This window comes from Ambystoma mexicanum, chromosome 6p, assembly GCF_040938575.1.
Source record: "Ambystoma mexicanum isolate Mex_15411 chromosome 6p, UKY_AmexF1_1, whole genome shotgun sequence".
NCBI lineage: Eukaryota > Metazoa > Chordata > Amphibia > Caudata > Ambystomatidae > Ambystoma > Ambystoma mexicanum.
The window spans coordinates 1,454,230,486-1,454,239,758 of record NC_090935.1 but is presented as its reverse complement, the minus strand read 5'-3'; positions in this window follow the sequence as shown (position 1 = coordinate 1,454,239,758).

Genomic DNA, 9,273 nt, shown 5'->3' with positions numbered 1-9,273 from the left:
GGCGGGCGGCCAGAGCGAAAGAGGGAAAGCAGGAGCAGAGGTCCCAATAAGAAGGATCTTTGTCTTACTGGCAATAAAGCAGAGGTCGTTGGGGCGCACCAATACTGAATCGCAGATAGACAGCCAGGAATGAGCGAGAGAGGAGAGGCGAGCCGGAAGGAGAGATGAGTGTCATCTGCATAGCACTGAAAGTTGGAGCAGAAGGTAGCGATCAGGTGGGCCAAGGGGGCCAAGTAGACATTGAAGAGCCACGGTGAGAAGTTAGAGCCCTGGGGAACACTACATGTGGAGAGAGAGGTGGTTGAGAGAAAGGACCCAAGTTGTACCTGGGAGGGTTGGTGCTGGAGGAAGGAGGTCAGCCACTCCAGAGCCTGAACCGTGATGCCCAGGTTCTAACAGAGTTGCTTGATCAGGATGGAGTGGTTGACCATGTCAAAAGCAGAGGAAAGGTCAAGGAGGATGAGGATAGAAGGAGTGCTGGAATCAAGGTTAGAGAGCAGATCTTCACGGGAGTTCAGGAGAGCGGTTTCTGTGCCTCTGGCTGCTCTGAAGCATACATTTCAACTACATACATTTAAATGCATATATAAACATGCACTCATAAATACATATACACAACATTTACCTTCTTGCTGGGGTAGGAAGGGACAGGACAAGTAGCATGCTGGTGTAGGCACATGTGGCGACAGCACACCCCGGAAAGGATTTGAATCCCCAGGTCGGACTGCTGCCATGTGAGCAACAACACCGACTTGGTTGCTGTGGCAACCCTGCAAGTGGTGCGCTGCATTGCACCGGATAGCGTGTTGCTCTCAGAGGTTCTTACAGCGCTGGCTGGAGCTCACTAGCCAGCCAGCGTTATTAAATATATGGAAAAAAAACGGTGACATGTCATCCTATGTTGTCAGCACACCACTCACAGGGTGGTTTTCTTTTTTTAAATCAGGGTTGGTGCTAATTAAAAGTGCCAGCCCTGTAAGAGGCCTTGGGCTGCACCGGGCACCAGGGAACTCCAGAGGGGGCAGTCGTCCTTCCTTATCTCCCCTCGCTTGCCACTGTCAGAACGTTGCTATAGACAGCTGGAAACTGCCATTGATAAAACAGTTGACCCTCTCCATCTCTCCTTTTGCCTGGGGGCGCTAAAGTGCCACCTTATGGTGGACTATATTGAAGTGTTCCAAAAAATCTAGCATTTCTTCTCAGCCCAGTGGTATGCCGTTGTCTGTGATAAGTTATCTGGATCACTTCTCTGCTGAAAATGTATTTCAAGGTCACTATTACTGTGGATGTGGTGATGTTGGAATGATATGATATGATATGGCGTTTATTTATGTCATTCAGATCGCGCAAGTGCATGGGAAGGGCGGGAAAGGAGAAGGGCGCGGGTGGAAGGGAGAGGGGAAAGTGCAGTACATGGGAAAGCAGAATAAATAAGACAAACCAGCCAGCTAGTGGCAAGTGCAAGGAAGTGCAGACAAGTGCTGGTAGGGGGACTGAAGGGATACAGAAAATGGTCCCCAAGTGCAGGGGTTGCCAGGGAGGCAGTGCAGGTGGGCAATTGATGAGGCCTGGGCCACAGATCAGAAAGGGTGTCCAGGTAACCAGTGCATTTTCAGTCAAGAATTCAGCAGGGGAGGGGTGGGGAGAAAGCAGAAGCAAAGAGAAAAGTTTTGAGGTGTTTCCGGAACTGGAGATGGTTCTCCTTGAGTTTCAGGCAGGCAGGAAGGCTGTTCCAGAGAGAGGCCCCTGCCGAAGAGAATGATCTGCCACCAACTTGTTGCTTGGAGAAGCGACTGACCCTGAGGGAGTTGGAGGCAGATGAGCGAAGAGCTCAAGAAGGAAGATATTTAGGGAGAGCGAGTTGAAGGTACTGTGGCCCCAGACCCCAGAAGGCCTTATGTACAATGTAGAGGGTTTTGAACTTAATCCTTGCAGCCACTGGGAGCCAGTGCAGAGATTTCAGTCCTGTAGAGATACGATCCCTGGGCTTGAGGCCAAGGACAAGTCTCGCAGTCCTGTTCTGGATAAGTTGTAGAGGGCGGAGAGTAGAGGCAGGCAGATTTAGATAGAGGCTGTTACAGTAGTCCAGCTTAGATAGGACCAGGGCTCTGGAGACAGAGAGCTTCTGGGGGAAGGAGAGGAAAGGAAGAATTCCTCTGAGGAGGTGCAGCTGGTAGCGTGACTTTTTAGAGACGTCAGAGATGTGAGGGGAGAAGGAGAGTGCAGAGTCGAAGATGACCCCGAGGTTTTTAGCCTTGCAGGTGGGAGTGGGAGGAGGGCCAAGAGAGGCCAAATGAAGTGTAGTTGTATCCATTTTGATAAATAATCTACCAGCACCAACCTAAACATGTGAGCTGGCTCCATGCTCCCCAAGGGCTCAATGAATCTATGGCACTTTTATCCCATGGTTTGTCTGGTGTGTCTCTTGTCACTGTCTCAACATTCAGCCAAAATATACATTTGTGACCAGCAGTATGCTTCCCGGTTTTGTCTTTCTGCTACGGTATCTCCAAGACATCCTTGGTGAGTTTTCTTTTATATGACTGTGGTTTTGATAGTTAAAGGTCGTATCGCTTTGTCTCCACAGGAAATCACTGTTTCTGCTATGAACAATTTGGGAGCTAAATGTCTGTATATTTTTTGGGAGAGTGATAGTAATTGTTCGTCAGGCAGGCTGCAGGCGACAAAGTGTTTGACTTTCATTAGAGTATTATCTGTTTCCACTCATCATTGCTGAGCACTTGTGGGGCTTCTCCGCACCCATCCTTAAGTGTGTAGACCTCACCCACATCCTGTAGGAATATACCTGTGGACACCACTTTCTCCATGAGCCACAATATGCAATCAGCTTGGCTGTTCTTCCAGCCGGCATGTGGTGTATGCGAAAATGTGTATTTTGCGAACTTTGGAGCCCAAAATCTGGCCAATCCTGGTCTGAATGATTTTGTACCACCTGGACAGATCAACTATTGGTTTGTGGTCAGTGTACAGCTATGGAAATATTTGGCAGTCCATGTGTATGCTAGCTTCTCCTTTTCAATTATAAAGTAGATGGTCCAGTCTGAGAGAGTATCTTTGATGTGAACACCACAATGGGGCTCATTTTAATCAAATGAGCAATTTGGCGTCAGAGAGCCGTTAGGTGTTGACATACACCTAAATCTTCAGCATTTGCATGGCAGAGTGTGTACGCCGCCTTTTGCCGTTCACATTTGCACACGGTCGTGCAAAGCGTGTAAACGCTGCCTGCCATGCTCAAATACCAGGCAGCATGTACTTTTAATTGTGAGCACGGCTTGCCACGAGAGCATAGCAAACGGCACTCACAATTGCAATTAAAAGTTGTCAAACATGCTTGCACTTCGGGCAGGGTTTAATTTTCATTAAGAGCACTGCTTAGCATGCATGCTTGGCAAGCAGCATGTACAATAGATCCCTATGGTGTCCACCTGCTTTATGCTGTGCCATCTCCACCATTTGCGCTGACATGAAAATCCATGTTGGTGCAAATGCTGGAGTATTTGTATGGCAGAGAGGAAGGGAAACGGTGGAAAGGCAAGTTGCTTTCTGCTCCCTCCTCTATGCTATGAAAATGCGGGGTGGTGTGATTGAAAGGTGTTAAAGCCATACCCAAGGCTTTTACGCTTTTCAGTCACGTTACACCACTGACCAACATTAGCCCCTACATGTTTAGAAGTCTGTTTCATCTCGGTAAAGGTGACTCCAAACCTGCTTTATGCTGTGCCATCTCCACCATTTGCGCTGACATGAAAATCCATGTTGGTGCAAATGCTGGAGTATTTGTATGGCAGAGAGGAAGGGAAACGGTGGAAAGGCAAGTTGCTTTCCGCTCCCTCCTCTATGCTATGAAAATGCGGAGTGGTGTGATTGAAAGGTGTTAAAGCCATACCCAAGGCTTTTACGCTTTTCAGTCACGTTACACCACTGACCAACATTAGCCCCTACATGTTTAGAAGTCTGCTTCATCTCAGTAAAGGTGACTCCAAACCTGCTTTATGCTGTGCCATCTCCACCATTTGCGCTTACATGAAAATCCATGTTGGTGCAAATGCTGGAGTATTTGTATGGCGGAGAGGAAGGGAAACGGTGGAAAGGCAAGTTGCTTTGCGCTCCCTCCTCTATGCTATACAAATGCATGAAAATGCGGGGTGGGGTGATTGAAAGGTGCCATACCCAAGGCTTTTACGCTTTTCAATAACGTTACATCACTGACCAACATTAGCCCCTACATGTTTAGAAGTCTGCTTCATCTGGGTAAAGGTGACACCCAACCCATAGGCACTAGCATCCACCGTGATTTAGGTTTCCATTGTGGGAGGAAAGGGCTTCAAACTTAGGGAATTCAGCAGCGGACGCTGAGTATGCAGGTGCTCCAGGGCCCAGGGATCCCCCGGGAAAGGCCACCTGCGCTGAAAGTCCATAAACTTTCAATAGGACGTCCTACGCTTTGGTCCGCCACCCCCTGGGAAAATCAAAAGGCTACTCCTCTGACATTCAGTATGCGTGTCTTCACGTCTCTGAATGGTTTCTGATATTGTAGTTGTCACTCAAATTCCAATTTATGGCAGGGAAGAGAGGAGCTCAATCTCCTCAGAGAAGGCTGACAGGAATTTTACATAATATTCTCCTGAACACAAATAAGACTTGAATTCTTTGTTGGACAAGGGGGTTGGTGCCTGTGCTTCCACTATGACAGTCATTAGGTTGAGCTTAAGTTTCATACCACCGGCTGACAGTGTATATCCTACATTTCACTTGGCTACTTGTGGAAGATACACGTCTCCCTCCTGGGGCAATTGCTTGCTATTTGCAGTTCTGCAGAATTGTTGTGATGGTTGCATTGTGGCTCGAGTCTGTTGACCTGTAGATCAGGATGTCAGTTTGGAGGTATGTCCCTTTTCCAATGTTTTAGGGTAGGGAATCCATCATTCCTTGGTAGATGGATGCTGCCGTTGACAGGCCAAATGGCATTTTTGTTTATCTGTATGTGCCAAACAGAGTGATGAAAGACATGAGAGATTTTGAGTCTTCATGAAGACTTATTTGGTGATATATATTTCTCATGTCTGGATTTGCAAATATTTTTGTGTCAGTAATATTTCATAAAAGGTAGCTGCTGGTGACCATCTCCTGATTTAAGCTCCTCAAGCCAATGCATAGATGGAACTAGTATGACAATTCATTTCTAATGAACACCAGTTGTCTTAACCATTCTGAGGCAACTACTGGTTCTTTGGTATTGTCATCTTGTAATTTCTGAGGTAATTAAATCAATGATTCTCAAGCAGTTGCAGGCACTGGCCATATCTTGCGTTGCACTTGGGCTGCTCCTGGACAATCTTTGATATTGTTTATGTAGCTCTTCATACAGCACAGTTTTCCTGTGAACAGCATGTTGCGATAATTATACTTTCCCATTGGGTCCCTTCGATACAGAGAACCTGTTCTTCACTGCTGGATTCTAAGATTATATTTAAATTGGCTTGGTAAGGCCACCCCATAACTGCTGTCCCAAGCACAGGAAACGTTTGTTGTTCTGTTATGCCCTTTGAATTCCAAGTGGCATTTCCCATACCCAAGGAGGGCCACTGGGAATCCACTGTAGGCTGTGGGTTGAAGTTCACCTCCTTGACAATTATGTGTTCTCTGCCTACCATTTTTTTGTACGTAGCTACTCGTATTACCGCGAGACCAGAGCCTGAGACCACCATGAGGTCCTCTATATTTCCATCTTTTATTTTTATTTTTAATTGTATTCGGTTAATTAAAACCTTTACAATATGCAGATATAAAATTCCTACAATAGCGTTTAAAAGCACAATTTAAACAACAAAGAAAAAGCATTCATCAAAGTAATCAGTCCATAAGATACATATATTGTACATAGGCGGTCACTGCAATTCATCTGAATTCATTATCAATCTAAAACTGTGACCTTAGTAAAAAAGATAAAAGGAATATAAAAAGTGTTCCCATGCCTCATTAAGAATCCAATTTCAGTGTACGCAGAAAGCGAGAGACTGCAATTCCCATCGATGTTTGATGAACACCCAAAGATCTCTTCTATAATATATCTCCATCAACGCATTCAGCAACCACAATTTAAAAAAAAATATTTCAGTCTAGGAGAGAAAAGTGCAATGCATTCCATCATCAAGTGAATCAAATGTTCAACCTTGATAATATTTGTACAAAAGCAGCAATTCATGTGCTCTATTTGTATCAATTTTCTGCAGTACAAAACTTCTTTTGTTGGCAATAAATTCCATCTGAAATGCAAGATGGTGTTCCTGTACACACGTTTAGGAAAAATGTTAATATACGGGGCTACTGTAGCAAGTTTTTTTATGTTCCCAGGATAAATGTGACAAGGAGGGATATTTGTGTAACCAATCAACTGTCTTACACTAGTCCATTTGGAATAATACATTTTTCACTTTCACAGGGTTGGCCTCTAGGTCATTCTCATTGACGCATAGTTTGTTAAATATTCCTTCACAGTGCTCCTTGAGGTTCCTCATAAAGTTGTCCTTGCAACCCTCCATTGCCATGTATTTGTGTATTTCAAAACAGAGGGTGTTGGATTTAGTGGTTTTTACTTTTAGGAAGAAGCCCAACAGAGTCTACTTTACTCTTACTTGCATCAATGAGAAACCTAGCTCATATTGCATGGCCGCCAAAGGAAAAGCATTTGGCACATTTAGTACTCATCTCCAAATTGCTATCTCTACTTTATCCAAATTGTCCAGCACCCAAATGCCCCACAATTTCATTCCATATGTCAGTTTTGGTATTACTGTCCCTACATAGAAGGCCAATACAGGCTTTATGGGAAATCGACCATACATTCTGTTAAGTTTCATCATTTTGTTCCCCAGGCATAGCGCTTTTTGTTTAAACATTGATTTAATGGTTTGTTTTCATAACTGCTCTGTAATAGGGTAGCCCAAATATATAAAACGTGTAGCAGCATTAAAAGTTGTTTTCCCTAAATACCACTTGTACAGTGTTAATTTTTTCCTTTTGAAAATTCCAGAATTTTAGTTTTAGTTGGATTGACAATTAATTTATTCTCACTTGCAAAAACATAAAATGCGGATAAAAGATGTTGTAGCCCTATACGCGTTTTATCGAAAAGCACAAAATCATCCACATAGGCGAGCCAAGGTATTTTAAAAGTTCCCATTTTGGGTGATATAAAAGCAGCGTAAATTGTAGCATTTCCCTTTAGCCATGCTTGTTTTTGAATTGCCCTTAAAACATAGCCATTAAGGTTCGTACCATGGCCTTTACGGGAAGCTGTTCGCGGTTTCCTGATTCTTCCTGTGCTGTGGGTCGATTCCTCTAAATGCATTAGTAAGAGGGACACGAAGACTTTGCTATCTGCATCCATTATTGTTGTTGGTCCTTAACACTTTGGATCAGTCTTCGCGCCCCTCTTAAAGATGGAAACCACAAATGAAGTTCTCCAGGAATCAGGAAATTGATCAGTTGTTATGATATTTTCAAACAATATGATCAAAATACTTGCCAATAGTAAGGGTTCTTCCTTGAATATTGTATTGGTTAGTTTGTTAGGGGCAGAGGCACGGGAATTGCTGTTTTTTAAATCAAACCCATTATTTTTACATGTTCTACAGTGAGCTTTCAACTATGTCTCGGGAGGATAGTTCAGGGGCAACGTGTTCTCCTTGGAAGCAAGACGACGTGGAGCAACACAGGTTCGATCCCTGGGTCCGTGCTTAGAAACCTCTGGGTATTAAGCGCTTTATAAATATCATGTGTCATATCATGTCCTCCTTGCCCCAATAGTGCTCCTTTCTGAAATCAACCTTTGTGCCTTTAGAGCAAAGGTATTCAAACTGTGGGGTACACCCCCCCCCCCTTGGGGGCACTGATCCCCAGCCTGAAATTAAAAAAAAAAGAAACCTGTTTTTTTCTTTTTCAAAGGGAGGAATGAAAAAGGGATACGTACCAAAATGTCACCACAATCGTGGCGACATTACAAACACTGCGCCCTTGCGCAGGACAAAAATCCTGACCCTCATTACGCTGACTAAAGAGAGTAGGGGTTGCAGGGGTGTCCCCTGCTCCACTTTGTCAGTGTAATGGGGGCCAGGGCTGTGGGGGTGTCCCTCGCATCCATTAGATGGTAGTGGGCACCATAAAGCGAAAATGTTTTTAGAAAAAAAGACAAAGAAAAAAGGACCCTGCAGTGCCAGTCCTGACCCACGTTAGTGGGAGAGAACTGACGCTGCAGGGATAGAGGAGAGAAGGTGGCACACACAGAGGTGTGCCGCTGAAAAGATAAGTGGGTAGGGGGGAGGCTGGCAAGGGGATGCGGGGCATAGTGATCTATGTGATCACTGTGCCACGCCCTAATGGAAGTCTGTATTTTGAAAGTCAATATTATGGGTAGCGCAGTGATCTCATAGATCCATGAATAACCTTTTTATACAGTAATTGCAATCAAAAGGGAGGACTTATTTCAGATCTGCTGCATCAGGAGTAGGACAATTGGATCCCTCAATCCTGGCTAACATTTCAAAACATAAGGCCAGTGACTGAAAATAACTAGACCTTGAATATATCTACAACCCTTTAAAAATCAAAGAACACATTTAAAATAGCACACACTAAGATTGAAAAGTGTTGAGCAATAGATACTCTCCTGAGGATCCCTGTGACAATAAAAGGATGAAACACATGTAGAGAGTTCAGAAATATCTTTTGGATAAAATAAAAAATCATGCAAACTACAAGAGTGGAATCAAGATCATTTGGCTCTCACCAAAGAATAGTATTTTGCTGGTTTGGCGCAACTGGGAGTATACTAACATTTGGAACAGATCCATAAATAAAGCAGGGCAGGGGGGAGTCCTGGGCCGGTGTGGCTCGTCCATAATGGGTGAGGGGGTGTCGGCCCAGTGGCCCCTCACCCATTATGGAGGAGCCAGCCCAGTGAAACACTGATCATTCCCTCAGCTGCTTTTTTCAGCTGAGGGAGTGCTGCTGGGCTGGCTGAACTGTCAAAGGGAAACACTGTTTCCCTTTGGCAGTTCAGTTCCCCAGCCGCACGTGCTCAATGAGCCATGCAAGGCTGGGGGCGCTTTGCTTCACCAGCCTTGCATAGCTCATTGGAAATACTGGCTGGGGAACGGCATGTCTCTATGTGCGTGGGGGTGCCCCTGTGTCTCCATATTGACTAATCATATTAAGGGGGGTCCTGGGAGACTCTCTGCCAGACATGAG